Below are 14524 nucleotides of genomic sequence, written 5' to 3'. Positions count from 1 at the left end.
GGTTGTAATCCCTGTATGAAAATGATTTCATGGATTGTATTGACTTGCCATTCTATGTCGAGTTATAATTAGCATTTTAATATATATGTGTATTCACTTTCTCTGTGTTAATTAACTCTATGGATATTTCAGTTTAATGCATAAGAAAGATATGCATATAGCAGGTCTACTATATGCATCCATTACAACTCATTTGGAAGTAATTTTTCACTTTAAACAAAGTTATGATTTCATGAACATTTCTTTCATTGCTGGAGATCTGTCTCCTCTCTCACTCTTTCTCCCGCTGGTGTTCAGTCTCTCTTAAGCAAACACAGGAGATAAAGTAAGGCTTTAATTAGAGATGTGTCATTAAAATATCCTCTCTTTCCAGAGATGGTGGGGTGGGTATTAACAAGTTCATGGATCTTATTACTTTCTCCCTCCGTTGCATGCTGTCAGCTCCTAGGGATATGATATCCGATAGCTGGGCTCACATTTACAACAAGTTCATTACGGCATGACTGCCGCTCTTTCTGCTTGGGCCCAGCTGGTTGGAAAGGTCTGTGTTTTAATTAGTGCTGAGGGTGTGCATATTAATTACAACATGAGTGATATTTAGTGTACCTAAGGAACACAGGACCGGCTAAAGACACTGGCAGCCTCAGCTAATAAAGCCAGCCATGCTAATGAGCAAAAGGAACCATAAAAATAGACGGCGGCAAAATAATTCATGAAGTTTATTGATCTCAGAGTAAAGACGTTAAGCTCCGATTAAGGGCAACAAAAGGAAAGGCATCACACTTTATCAAATAAATAAGCCGAGTGGAGAAATGTGAGCATGGAGACAGATTGTCATTAAGTAGGTCACGTGGCGCTTTCCTCCAGAGAACGGGTACATTCGTTCAAGCTGTGAAAGAATAAAATAAAGGAGGGGAAATGCAGGAGTTTTCTCATAAATCTGATGTACCTAAAACTGGCGGTGTTCTGATTGACAATGACATTGTGATTCATCTAAATGCACGATTGTTATAACCTTGTCCAAGTTGTTGCAGGTCTTACGTCTATTTGAAAAGTTTCCACATTTGTCTATAGTTGAAAATGGGACTTCAGTAGAAGCGGGTGCAGTTTTCTTAAAGGAACAGTGCTCCTAAAATGGATTTTAAAAGTATACTGTTATTTATTCATTTATTTATTTATATTCTTTTCATTTCCATATTTTTTTTTCTTGAGCACAATAAGGGTGTGTATTTTACTTAAAGTGTGGTTTTACCACATTAATATATATATATATATATATATATATATATATATATATATATATATATATATATATATATATATATATATATATATATATATATATATATATATATATATATATATATATATTCATGGAGTTGGGGTGTGAAGAAAAAGAGATATGAACTTTTAAATTGTTGCTGTTGTTGTTGGTTGGCATGTGTGAGTTTGAGAGAGTTTGAATTTAACAGTCTCTATAAAGTGTCATTGTGAGGAAAAGTTCTATCTGTCTATTAGTAGTTGTCTCTGGGCCTGTTATTCTGTCCATCTCCAGTCAGCTTCCTGTATGTTCGTTGCTGTGTAATTATGGCCAGTCCGCAGTGCACCATGCCTTCACAGTGTGTGCCAACCACGTGCCAAGATGGCGCCACATGTCCTTCACACAACAAGGCCTGTAATGTGTGAGATCTGGCTGTTATCCAAGACAATCAAGGTGCCTAGACAGGTATATGTTGAATAGTCATGAATTCTGCCAACATGTGTTAATGAATGTACTGTACGGCTAAGCAGTTGTCCTGTATGATAACCCTTGACTGGCTATCAGTGTTTCTGCGTCCCCCAGTTTTCACTCTGCGATCAAATCTCTGATTGTTTGGGAGTGACTTCAGGATGGTTACGGTTCTATTTTCAAAGTGAAATCCACCGTTCACCCAGATCACAAGTCCGTTTGCGTGCGCAGGAAACCTAAGGGCTGATTTTATACGTTGATAAAAGGCATCTGAAACAGATGCCATGTTAAATGGCTGCTATGTGAGAGTGCACACTTATGTAGCGGGTGAAAGTGGGATTGTGTTGGCAGCTCTCCAAATGAAGGTTGTGCATAGCACACACCGGGGAGAGACGGAGAAAAAAAAAACAAGTGAGAGAGTTAGATGCTTCATCTTAAGTCATGTCTGGTATCAAGGCAACACACTTAACACAGCAATTTGTTTCCCTTGCATCCAATAAACAGCTCATTCCTTTTCCAATCAATCACCTGAAGCAGAAAGATTAAAAGTGGGGGAGAGGAACTCCGGGCTGCAGGTCGCTCAGGAGAGGCAGCGGTGCAAGGCAATCTGAACCATCTTCCTCCTGCAGAACAATAACAGCAGATCTGGAACAGTTTTTTGGGGAAATCTGATTAGACATTATTGTTGATGATATATACTGTATTTTTTTCTGTAATAGTGAGTTTTGTGGTGTAAGACTTCTGTAAACATTCAAATAACCTAAGAGTCACATGCTGTCATCATATGTTCCTCATAATGTAGAGTAGAGCATTTTTTTAATAAACATGTTAAATGTCTTAAAGGGATAATTCATCCATAAACTATTCTGGCTTCATTTATTCACATTGTTTAATTTATTTCTTTCACGGAACTCAAAATGGAAAGGTTTTTTTTTTTGCTCTTTTTACCCCATTAGGCTAAAAAACCATTACAAAACATGTATGTATGTATGTATGTATGTATATATATATATATATATATATATATATATATATATATATATATATATATATATATATATATATATATATATATATATATATATATATATATATATATATATATATATATATATATATATGTATGTACATGTATGTATATATATATATATATATATATATATATATATATGTATGTACATGTGTGTGTGTGTGTGTGTGTGTGTGTGTGTGTGTGTTACAGGTTTAGAATGTCACAAAATAAAAGTATAATAAACGTTAATGACTTTTGCACTATAAGCCAATAATTCTGAAGCTCTCATATGTATATATATATATATATATAGTGTTTGTTTGAAGAAAAAGACTGTATTCAAGTTGATATTCACCAAATTTCCCCTCTGCTATTTCTCACAAGTATGATTTGTGTTTGTGTATATAAAAAATATCCCACGTTAGATGTGCACTTTCAGCGAGGTTAGATGACAATGCTTTCAATTGTCACTGGTTCTCATTTGTCTCATAACCTATTAACAGTTTTAACAGTATTAACAGCAGCTAGGGATTTTCATATTGGGCATATTGGATTGCAGTTATTTAATGAAAATCAGAAAGAAAAAAAAATCATACAGGTATAGAACAACATAAGTCTTAGCAAATGATAACAGATTTTTTTGGGTGAACTGTGAGTGTGTGTGTGAGAGAGAGAGAGAGAGAGAGAGAGAGATGCTTTGTTTGTCATGCAGAATGAGAGAGTGTTGAAACCAATGGCATCCCCTCCTCTCTCACCCTTTAACACACATCATTTCTGTCTTCCTATACTTCTATCATTCCATCTCTCTCGTTTTCCTCTTGGTCTCGGTCTCATCCTCTCTCTTGGCATTTCAGAGATAGGGCTATTTCCAGTCCTGGTGTTGACAGGGCAATTAGTCTGAGCACCAGATCTCTAAACTCCCGGCAACACTATCATTCTGCAGCCCGTCAGTTCATCAGCAGATTTGCTATTAAAAAGAAAGCCAGTGCTATAACACTGGACAATGAGGTCCTGAACTTGGCTGTTTGGAAATGCGGACAGGTTTGTTTTTGCAGTGGGTAACTGGCTAACAGGAGACGGCTCTGTCCGGCGCAGTCTAGGCCTGGTGTAGCCTGTCAGCCCTAGACTTTGCGCTTCTCCTTTGTAATGGAGGCACAAGGGCTGTTGTCCTTGTCAGAACACCTGCCGTCTCCTCCGCAGCCTCGCTTCAGTCCTCCCCCAAAGATCTCATCAATCCAGCCCCTTCAGAGCTCTGTGGGCTCAATGAACCCACCGCCAAGGAGACATCAGAGCATGACAGAAAGTGTATGCATTAGTGAGTATGATCTGTAAAAGTATGTCAAAGCACTCTTCAGTGTATTGTTTGTTGTCTGTTTGTTCTTCTTTCAAACGAATCGTTTGAATTCAAGCTGGGGAGGGGTTTCTGCGTGGGGGCGGTCCCTCCTACCCTCACTTTTCTTTCTTTTTCTGCCTCCATCCATCTCTCTTTCGATCAAAACTTCAGACTTTCCCCCTCATCATTTTCTTTGTTGCTATCTTTTGTCTAATTTTGCCTCTCCCTTGACATATTTCTTCCCTTTCCGTCTCATCCAGCTTCACTTTCATTCATCTACCTCTCTCCCTCTTCTTTTCTCTCTCTCTCTCTTCATCCCTTTCTCCCTCTCCTCCTCCTCTCTCTTTTCCTCAGCGGTCCGACCGTTCATTATCCTAATTAAATCCAGCAGCTGAACATCCTCTTATCTGTAGGGGAGGAGAGAGAGGCCATGATGCAATAGGGCTGATTTGCATATCCAAAGTTAATTAGTGTGGAGGAGCAGGTGTACAGTAATAATAATCATCACACATGACAGTCACCTGTGCCCGCTTTGCTCTGCCCTTCCGAGATGTGCCCCCTCCCTCCACTGCCCCATATCCCCCCCATCATCTCACCCCTCCGTTGATGGAATTCACTCTCTTCCTCTCTTAATCTCTCACCATCTCTCTCTGTCTCAGTTTTTTTTTTTTTCTCAAACCCCCGCACACATGCATGCTTTCTTTTCAAACGCTTCTCTTTTCAGATTTATTTCACACACGCCCCCATTTTTTTCCTACTGGAGTTGTTGCTTCTCTTTTTGTGTGTGTTGACTTTTCTTTTTTTTTTTCTTTTTTGTTTCATCAGCTCGATGCATCTGGTTAGTCTCTATTTCTCATTTTCTCTTCAGGAGCTCTTTAGCTGCCCTTTGCTAAGAATGATTGGTTAGAAATAGTGTTTTTACACAGACTTTTAATATAAATGTCTTTTACATTGAGCTGTTTTTCATTTTGGCATATTCTTTTAAGTCCATTTTACTTACTAACATTGACTAATGTACTACTGAATAAATGAAAATGATATTTAGTTTTGGTCAGTAACATGCAAAAATATTTTTTTTTTCAAGCGCACAGATATATGCAATTATATATGCAAATTTGTGTTAATAGTATTTTTTTACTTTGTTCAACAATACAAAACAGTTAAGAAAGAAACAGATGACAAAAAATATTATAATTTAAAATAAATTAAATATTTTCCTATTCTAATATATCATTATTTTCTCATTATCAGTGTTGAAAGCAGCTATACTGTTTATAATATAAAACTATGGCACTATATTTTTCTATTCTTCTATTATTTTTATAGAAAGGTCAAAAAAACTTTTATTTTAAATATATATATATATATATATATATATATATATATATATATATATATATTGTAACATGAATGTCTTTAACATTTTTAGGCCAATGTATTGCATCCTTGCTGAAAAAAAGAATAAATGTCCTGTTATTTCTTGCTTTCTTATTACGTATTTTTTGTATTTACATTAATCAGTTATATCATTAATAAAAACCTAACAAACAGACATGAAAATATATTGCAATTTAAAATACAGTACACCACTTGAATACTTAAGCTCCTAAAATAATATATTGACTATACTGCATATAATGACTGTTTGTACAGTTACAGTTACAATTCATCAAATTTTAAATTTTTTTATGTATTTTCTATAATGTTGCCATAACAACAAACTATACAAAATGCAATAACATGTTCACAACTTTTCATATTCTGACTAGGATGTAGCTTATTTGGCCATTTGTTTCTGTTGATGCAAATGTGAGTTGTATAATATTATGTTTATGTTGTGGATACATGTGATTAATTCCCTGCATACATGCATTTCAGTGAGCATAATATCATGCAAAGATATCCAGTGCAGCTCATGCAGGTCCAACTACACTACTGGATCATTTAGATCAGTTCTCGCAGCCTTTTTCTTTTTAGTCTTGCATGAAATCAAATAATCTTTTGTATATATTCATTCTCGTCACTAATTTTGTTAATGAGATCATAGACAAAGAAGGGGCTTTTGCCATTTTACATCCCTTCCACTCGGCACACTTGTCTCAGAGCTGTCAGTCTGTGTGTGATGAGGCTCTTTAAGGTCCGGCCTGTTTCTTTTCATCCATGCCACTAATTGCTGTTGCTAATTCTGTATGGACATTTCACAGTTTTCCTGCTTCTCAGCCTAATGCGTGGTTCACACCTCCGGGTGTCCAGGATAGTAGTGACGTGCCACAGAGTGTGTGTGTGTGTGTGTGTCAGCCTTTGAGGTGTACTTCACTGGGCATATTTAACACTGTCACCATCAGCACTATTTCAGAGTCACAGACTGATGTGGTTACCTAGATACTGCTCCCTTGGGATGCAAATTAAATTCTGTGAAGAGATGTTTTGTTGTGGTTGTTTTCCACAACATAAACATTCTTTCAATCACCATCAGTATTCATTTCCATCCACCATGAACATTTTACATGTGTTATCAACTACATTTCACAATTTGAAAGTGAGAATTTGGATTTTTTATGTCTTGCCAGCCTGATCTCATGGCAATTCTTATACATATTTTGTGAGGTGGCTTATATGAATTTGTATGACCTCATTTGTACAAATTCATCCGATTTGTGCTAAATCGTACGTATTTTACGAGTTGCACAATTTATATGAATGACCTACACCTAACCCCACCCCTAAACCTACCTGTCACTGGGGTCTAGGCAAATCGTACAAAATTGTACGAGGTCGTACAAATTCGTACTAATTAACCACCTCGTAAAATACATACGAATTTGTCATGAGATGGCGTTGGTCTTGCCTTTTTATAATGCATATGTTAATCTCAGTTTTTATTTCATTTTCCAGTACAAATCCTTCCACCATCCAACAAATTCAATTTAATTGAGAACCAATATTTTCAATTATAGGAAAGAAATATTAAGTTGTTATTAACATATTATTATTATTTACAATTTTAATTATATAAAATGTATTGAGAGAATTACCGTATTTGCCGTAACGTACCGTAATCAGTTACCGTACTGACTGACTGATTGATTGATGGATTTATAATTTTTTCTTTAACATTTAACATTCACAAGTTGATGAATTTCTTACAAAAGCACTGCTGATAACGGTGCTTGAAAGTTTTAATTTTAATTTTCTAATTGCTATTGATTTCTGCATGTTATTGATCTTATTGGGAATGATGTGTCTGTGCATATGTTTATTTTTTGTTTATTTATTGTGTGTGTGTGTGTGTGTGTGTGTGTGTGTGTGTGTGTGTAGCATGTAGCATTTATCTAATAACCCGCTTGCAGTCAAAGAAAGTACTTTCTGTTACGGTTGCCTCTCAGTCACACAGGTGGAATAATTTGTGAGGAATCACACAAGCCACCAAAATAAACAAGGCCTGTCTCCTGTAATACATTATTTATCATTATAGTCAGTCTTGCTGCTCACATTCCCTCTCATGTGCCTTTATGGATTATTTATGCTGTGTCAGTCATTTGCATCTTTTATATATTTAGAGGCCTGAGTGTCTCTTTCATCTCTGAGAGAGGAGAGGTTGTCAGGAAGGCCAGATTGGGAAAATCTGACCTGTGATGGACACGTGGGTGACAGTTGATTTTGTGGATTAATATGAGATTGGAGCACAAGAACAGGTAATGCCTTTGTGTCTGTTTTCTGTCACTGTATGTGTATGCTTGACAAGCTAGTGATTCTTTGTAGTTACACCAACATTGTTAAATAACTAAGCAAATGTGCATTTTTTCAACTACATATTTTCTGTTTTCTTCCTTTTTTTTAATCTCTTGTCTTTTTTTTTTTTTCAAAATGTTTTTTTGGAGAGTGTGAAAAATCACCATAAAGATGAAAGAAAATGTATATACAATTATATATTGTGACTGTCAAAATTAACTATGAATGTTTTATAAAAAAGTACAGTACAGTGGAATTGCAATGATAATATTTTAATAAATAATAATTATAATAATTTTTAAGATTTTTTTTTTTTTACTGATGGTGCAACTGATAATGAAAATTTCATAACCTCTCTTTAGTGTCATATGATGGATTTCTCCAGTCATAATATAATAATATATTAATTTATTTTCAATCCTTTGTTACAATCGACTGCAAATTTACATTCTGATCTGCCACCATCCAATGTAATACCAATGGATAGAACCTATTTTCCATACTACATTTTTTTAAAACCTTGAATTTACACCACAATATGGAATAAAATATGTATCGCTATGCTACAGTACTTCTGTTCCATCACAAGTTTAAATGGAGTGAATTTAAAGATTCTAAGAAAAGGTTTTAGTATACTAACTGATAATTTTAGTATGATAAACATAGCACTTCTCAAAATTTCCATTTACAGCAGTTTGTTACTTTTTTAATTAATTAATTTATATTATTATTATTATTATTATTATTGTTTAACTAGTCATCTTCAGTAACTGATTAGTTTGATAGTCGACCCTCATACTGACCTGCATACATTAGAACACTGGGATGAGTATGAGTTTTATCTTAAGATTCACAATAACCTTGCGTCTGCTGAAGATTTCATTATGATTTATTATTGTTAGGCAATTGACAAGGCATTTTATATCATGTAGCATGGCACCCACATTTATCATCATGCATTTTTTGTAGTGTACTTCCTTACTAGTGACAATATTAGCAAATTAATCAACCATTCACACTAGAGTGCTTTGTGTTCTTTGTCTCCCCCTCTCGTAGTTGCCCCCCCACACCTTTACATCAAGCACCTTTTGAATAATAATATAGATGGGTCTGTTGTCTTTCATGCAGTCGTCTGCTGTCCCGCTGCTAATGGAGATGGATGGAAAGACACTTGTTCTCCGTGTCTTTGGGTTTATTAACAATTCCCATGTGCTCTCGTCTTCATCGGCACCTCATGCCAGCATGGCCTGGACTCTTTTGGATGAGGTGATCGTTGTCCGTTCTGGGCTCTGAGTGAAAGTGTGGAGGGCTTTGGTATCATTAGCTCTCTGTTGACTCTGTGAGCTGGTAAGCGGCCAGTGGCCCAGCCAGCGATGGAATTAAAGCCTATTTACACAGCTGTTAAAGTAATGCTACCTCGGGTCTGAATCTGGACGCCTCTAATTCTACTCTTTCCCACAGAGGATGGCCCCACGAAAGAGTTCCAAGAACTGGTTCCCTTAATAACCATATATCACCAGATCTCTCTATTTGGTTCAGTCTAGAGGGATCGTACCGCCCTCGCCTCAATTCAAGGCTTCACGTTAGTCCCTTGGTCTCCAACATTTAACACACCTAAATACTCTTTGTTTGAGAATGTAGGTCAGCTTTGAATAGGGACGCCAATACTTTTTTTTTTTTTTTCATGTTAAAGGTACAGGTTGTAGGACCTGCCACGAGAGGGCGCACTATTAAAACAATAACAATCGCGTGGTTTGATGAAGCTAAGAAGGAGCGTGGAATGATGTTTTTAATTGTAAAGGCAAGTTTGTTTTATTTTCACTGCCAAAGAATGAAGATCAGAAGAACCAATGGCTAAAATTCATTTTTACCACAATACCAGAGCAGTACAACAAATCCCTAAATACTTATCAGTATGTGTGCTGTCTGCATCCTTTGTCTGTGCTGATCTTCATTTACAAACACGTCATTAAAATGAAGTGTAACAAGTGCTGCTAACAGATATTCTGTGATAAAGTAATCCATATGAAAACAACGCGATGTCCGTTTTTCACGTCTCCCTTCACTATATCTAATGTGACCACGCCCCCGCACTGAATGCGCTATTCAGATTCAAACTGAAGCGCGTGGCTTGAATACGCACACACAGAAGAAAAAAAAAAACTGTTCAAGTTTTTTATTTTACTGTTTGCTTCACGATGAGAGGGATGAGACATAATTCACCCTAACGCATCTTTTACCGTGAAGTTGTGTGCAGAACAACCAATTAAGAACACAGCATGCTACCAAAAGGTGGGGTTTAAGGAAACTGAATCTTTTGAACAGCTTCGCGCGAACCGTTTGGGGATCTCTGAGAATTGAGGTAATTTTAAAATGATATTTTGACAAAATGACAATGTTTTTTAACCTTGGATGGATTTAAACCTATTGTACAGGACTTATAAACAGTGATAGGAAGCTTAGAAATTTCCCATCAAAAAAAAAAAAAAATGCAGTCATTCATTCATAATTTTAAATTGCTCACTTAAATTGCTCATCAAGCAGTGCATTCAGTTCATTGTATGAATGGATTGGATTTTAAAAGGTTTTTTTTTTTTTTTTTGGTATAAATGAACAGATGGGACAAAAAATGAGCTACGTGTCATTGACCCATGAATAACAGGTTTTTGCAAATGAGGCTAAAGTTCTGAATTGTCATTATTTCTGTGCTTGTCAGACATGTCTGTGAGAGATCGTTCTACACCATGTTGTGCCCAAGTACCTCATCCAGCTAGACTGGCACTCTCACACTGTGTAGATAAGTAGCTCTCTCTGCGTAATGGGAATCAGGAGATGACTGGAAGAGGGATTGACATGAGCAAACAACAGCAAAAAGAAGCGACAACAACAAACCGTGTCTAATTCCTTCTGTTACTTCCTTTTATAGCAGAATAAACAGGGCCATCTCGTAAATTCCTCCTGAAAAGTATTATTGCTGACAGGTCTGACCTCGGCAAGCCTGCGATGTTTACCCATAACTCACAATTAACAGAGACATTAGAGAGTTCTCCTGAGGATTGCCAGCTTTATTTCTCTCTAACTGGGCAGCACTAAATCTGGAAGAGATCCCAGTTCTGCCATTTACCATCGAAGGGGCGGATTCCACAACGGAGAGAAGGGGCTCCACAGACTGAACACACTTCTGAGCTTTGGGGCTGTTATGGATATGGCGGCGGTAATTATTCAGGCCTTGTTATTGCTCAGAACACCACACCTGCGTCCAGCTCACTGCCTGTTATTAGAATATCAAAAAGGCCATGGAAGAAAAATGTCTCGCACAATCAGAGCTAAATGTGTTGCGTGTTTTTTTTCCCCCTTGATCAAAGTTTTTCGAACAACTCTGAATAAATCACAATGCAGTTTATACTTTGTTTTAACACAGGTACATTTTACTTCTGAGATAACTTTGCACCTGTTCATAGACATGTCAAGTCCAATCAAATGCCAGCAATCGAGCATTGCGTTTGTTCAGTCAGGCCACGTTAGTCACACTTGCATCAGCTGACAGTCAGCTGTTCCTGACATGTACCAATCCAGTCTTGACACCTATCACCTGGGGCCTATTTAAATTGCCATTAAAATAGTGTCTCTTCCATCGCATTGCTGCTTGCAATTAACTCCTTCCTCCAACCCCAACTCCACCAACTGAACCTGTAATCCGATCTAACTTGTTCTTTCTTTACAGTGTCTTCATTGGAAGCAGTCTCTATCTCATTTTGTTTACGACTCATGTAATTGTGCATTGTAATTATATATGCTTATAATGGTGCTGTTCTGTACCCCAGGGGGGTTTGTCTTGCTGCTCTCCCAGCTCTGTCCAAGCATGGCTGTATGGACAGGAGTGTGGAGTGTTGCCCAGAACATAACCATACCGCCAACACTAACTGTATGCAATTACAATTGTCATAAATATACTTGACGAAAGTGGTCCTGATTGAAATGGCATTTTTTACTATGCCTTTGCGGCCAATTTCCAATTCACTGCTGTCGGCTTATGTCATAGTCAGATACATTCAAGTATTTATTTATTTCATCATTGCATTTCATTATTTTATTAGATTAGTAACAATTGTGGTGCAAACAGGACACGGGAAACCTGAAGACTGAACTGAATTAATGAAGGCTCCATCAGCCGATAATCTGTTTTACCACTAGCTCGCCGTTGAATATCAATGAGACAGCTCCTTTTGCTGCTCTTAATAGCCTAATCTTTTATGTCTGAGTGTAGTTTATCCCAAATCATCCATGAGAAACGTTGTCAGCGTGAGGGTCTGCTTGTCAAAACACTATGCTGCCGTGGCCTCAGGAAAGGAAAGTTTCCATGTAATTAAACACAGCATATGACAGAGGCAAGGTCTCATTGCTCACTGCACATCAGACGTAGAAGTGATAGGTGAACATTTGCATGTTACCAAGCTTCTCCGGCCTATTTTGGTTTCATTTTCAAAGTGAAAAAAAAATAAGCCAACATGTGAAGACATGTTAAAAGAAGCAGATATTTCTTTATGTTTACGCAGTGCTCATCATATTTTGCGCGCGCACACACACACACACACACACACACACACACACACGCACGCACACGCATACACACATGCACATTCATATGCATACCCATCTGCGCTCAGATTGAACACTAATGGATTGTTGTCATTTACTACTGCTGTTATTGTCATTGAATGATAACTGAAAAATTTTCGTAGTACCTTAATGATCAATTACAGCACCGGTCCGATGGAGATGGTACTGGGGTCCCACCAGAGGGGCCTAGATGTGCTTGGAGGCCCCCATCAGGAGTAGGTCATTGCGTATAAACTTATGAGTCAAAATTTGGATGATTTCCCTGCTCGACTTCGACAGATGAGGTTCTTTTTTTTCTGTCCGCATTGATGAGAAGCCCTGTGGCATGCCTCTGTTGATTGGAAACCAGACGTTAATTTAACAAAGCTCATAAATCAAGATCACAGGAGGCCCTTTCTTTATCTCTTTATTCCACTTTTTCTCTCTTCAATTCTCTGTTTTCTGCTGCTCAATTTATGACTTGGGTTGAATAAGGATTTAAAGCGTATATGTCAGGGGTTACTTTTACCGTTCTGTTTTGCCCAAAGAGATCATACATGTGTATTTTGACACTTTTAGACACTAAGGCTAAAATAAAAATAAATGTCATTGTATTTTTTTTTTTTTTTTTTTAGAAATTTATGATTTTAGTTAGCAATGATACATTAAATTGCTCAAAAGTGGCAGTAAAGACATTTACATATTTATTTATGTGTATTATTTATTTTATGTAGTCTATTTTGAATCATTTTCTATTCATCAAAAAGGTTAATGTGACTGCTGGAAATTCAACTTTTTGCCATCACGGGTATGAACTACATTTCAAAATAATAGATAGCAGCTTTGTAAAAATGTTACATCATATTATTGTTTTTAGTATATTTTTGATCTAATCAATGCAACCAAGCATAATAGACTTTCTAAAACTCTTACTGACTCCTTACTTTTGAACAGTTGGTTGGTAGATGAATGGATTGATACACTACCTTTCAACAGTTAGACATTAATTGGTGTTAATGTTTTTGAAAGTATTCTATTATGGCAGGTTGCATTTATTTGAACAAAAATACAGTAAAAACTGTCATATAAATATTATATATTTTATATCATCTATATACATCTAAATTCATGGAACTTTTTCCAGTCACTGTATACATTGATCTGCATGCTTTGTCAACACGCAGGCCTTATGTAGTTTGAATGTTTGCAGCAGTGTTTGTGTATGTGTGCAAAGGAACAGCTGCCCTTGTCACCTCTCCATCCGTAACAGAGCTGTTGCCTGCTTTTAAATAGATCTGAGTGAATTAACACAGTGCTCCAGGTCGGGTCCACTGGGGCTCTGGTGACAGTAACTGTGCCCTCCACTATCGCTGGTAGAGGAGGCTTTGGCACGCTGACATTGCTGGCAGGGGCTGCCCAAAGTGACTCTACAGGGGCTGGACGCCAGCCAGTCAACTGAAGCCTGGCCAACAGCCACAGCCTGGACTAAAGCGAAGCGCAGAGAGGCCACTAGAGAATGCGAAAGCCAGCTTTTTCATTTAGCCATCCAACTGTTTTCCCCTCTCCTCTCAATTGAGAGAATAAATGCACCTGCCATTGTGTGATATTGGGCAGATTAGTTTTGGCTGTGATTGAGGAGTTGGTGTCAGAGTGGGGCATCTCTGAGGGGACCCACCTGCAGGGAGTCGGGCTGCTGGGAGCTCTCGTTTGTACTAAATAACATCTTTCTTGCCAGCCATTGGTGTATTGATATTTTGAGGGAAATACAGCCTACTGTTAAAGTTGATTTAGAAAGAATAATAGATCAGGTAATTGGGGTGAGAGGATGTTTGAATATTATTATAACAGCACATTTTTGCAACAGCAATTATTGCTTTCAGAAATTATTTATTCAATAGTTGAACAACATTATTCAGCTTTTGATTATTTTTTTTTTTTTTCTGTATTTTCTCCATCTTGAATTACTAAATGAACATTTCATGGCTCTCTGGAATCCTTGATTCTGATTAGTTATCACATCATACAGAGATATAATGTTTCCTAATATTAACCATCATCCATGTCAATGTTCGTCCAGGTAACTGAAATCAGTGCTTATATCCAAGTCTCTCTCATCGTG

The 14524-nt window shown here is 37.0% G+C and overlaps 1 pseudogene; it reads right to left on the bottom strand.

The window, feature by feature from the left end:
• Positions 1 to 14002, bottom strand: part of LOC128026591 (serine/threonine-protein kinase VRK2-like) — a 38890-nt pseudogene extending 24888 nt beyond the window's left edge.
• Between the last annotated feature and the right edge of the window lie 522 nt (positions 14003 to 14524).

The sequence above is a fragment of the Carassius gibelio genome, chromosome A13 (assembly GCF_023724105.1).
Source record: "Carassius gibelio isolate Cgi1373 ecotype wild population from Czech Republic chromosome A13, carGib1.2-hapl.c, whole genome shotgun sequence".
Taxonomy (NCBI): domain Eukaryota; kingdom Metazoa; phylum Chordata; class Actinopteri; order Cypriniformes; family Cyprinidae; genus Carassius; species Carassius gibelio.
The sequence above is the reverse complement of the archived record's forward strand: the minus strand, read 5'-3'. Positions and strand labels throughout refer to the sequence as shown.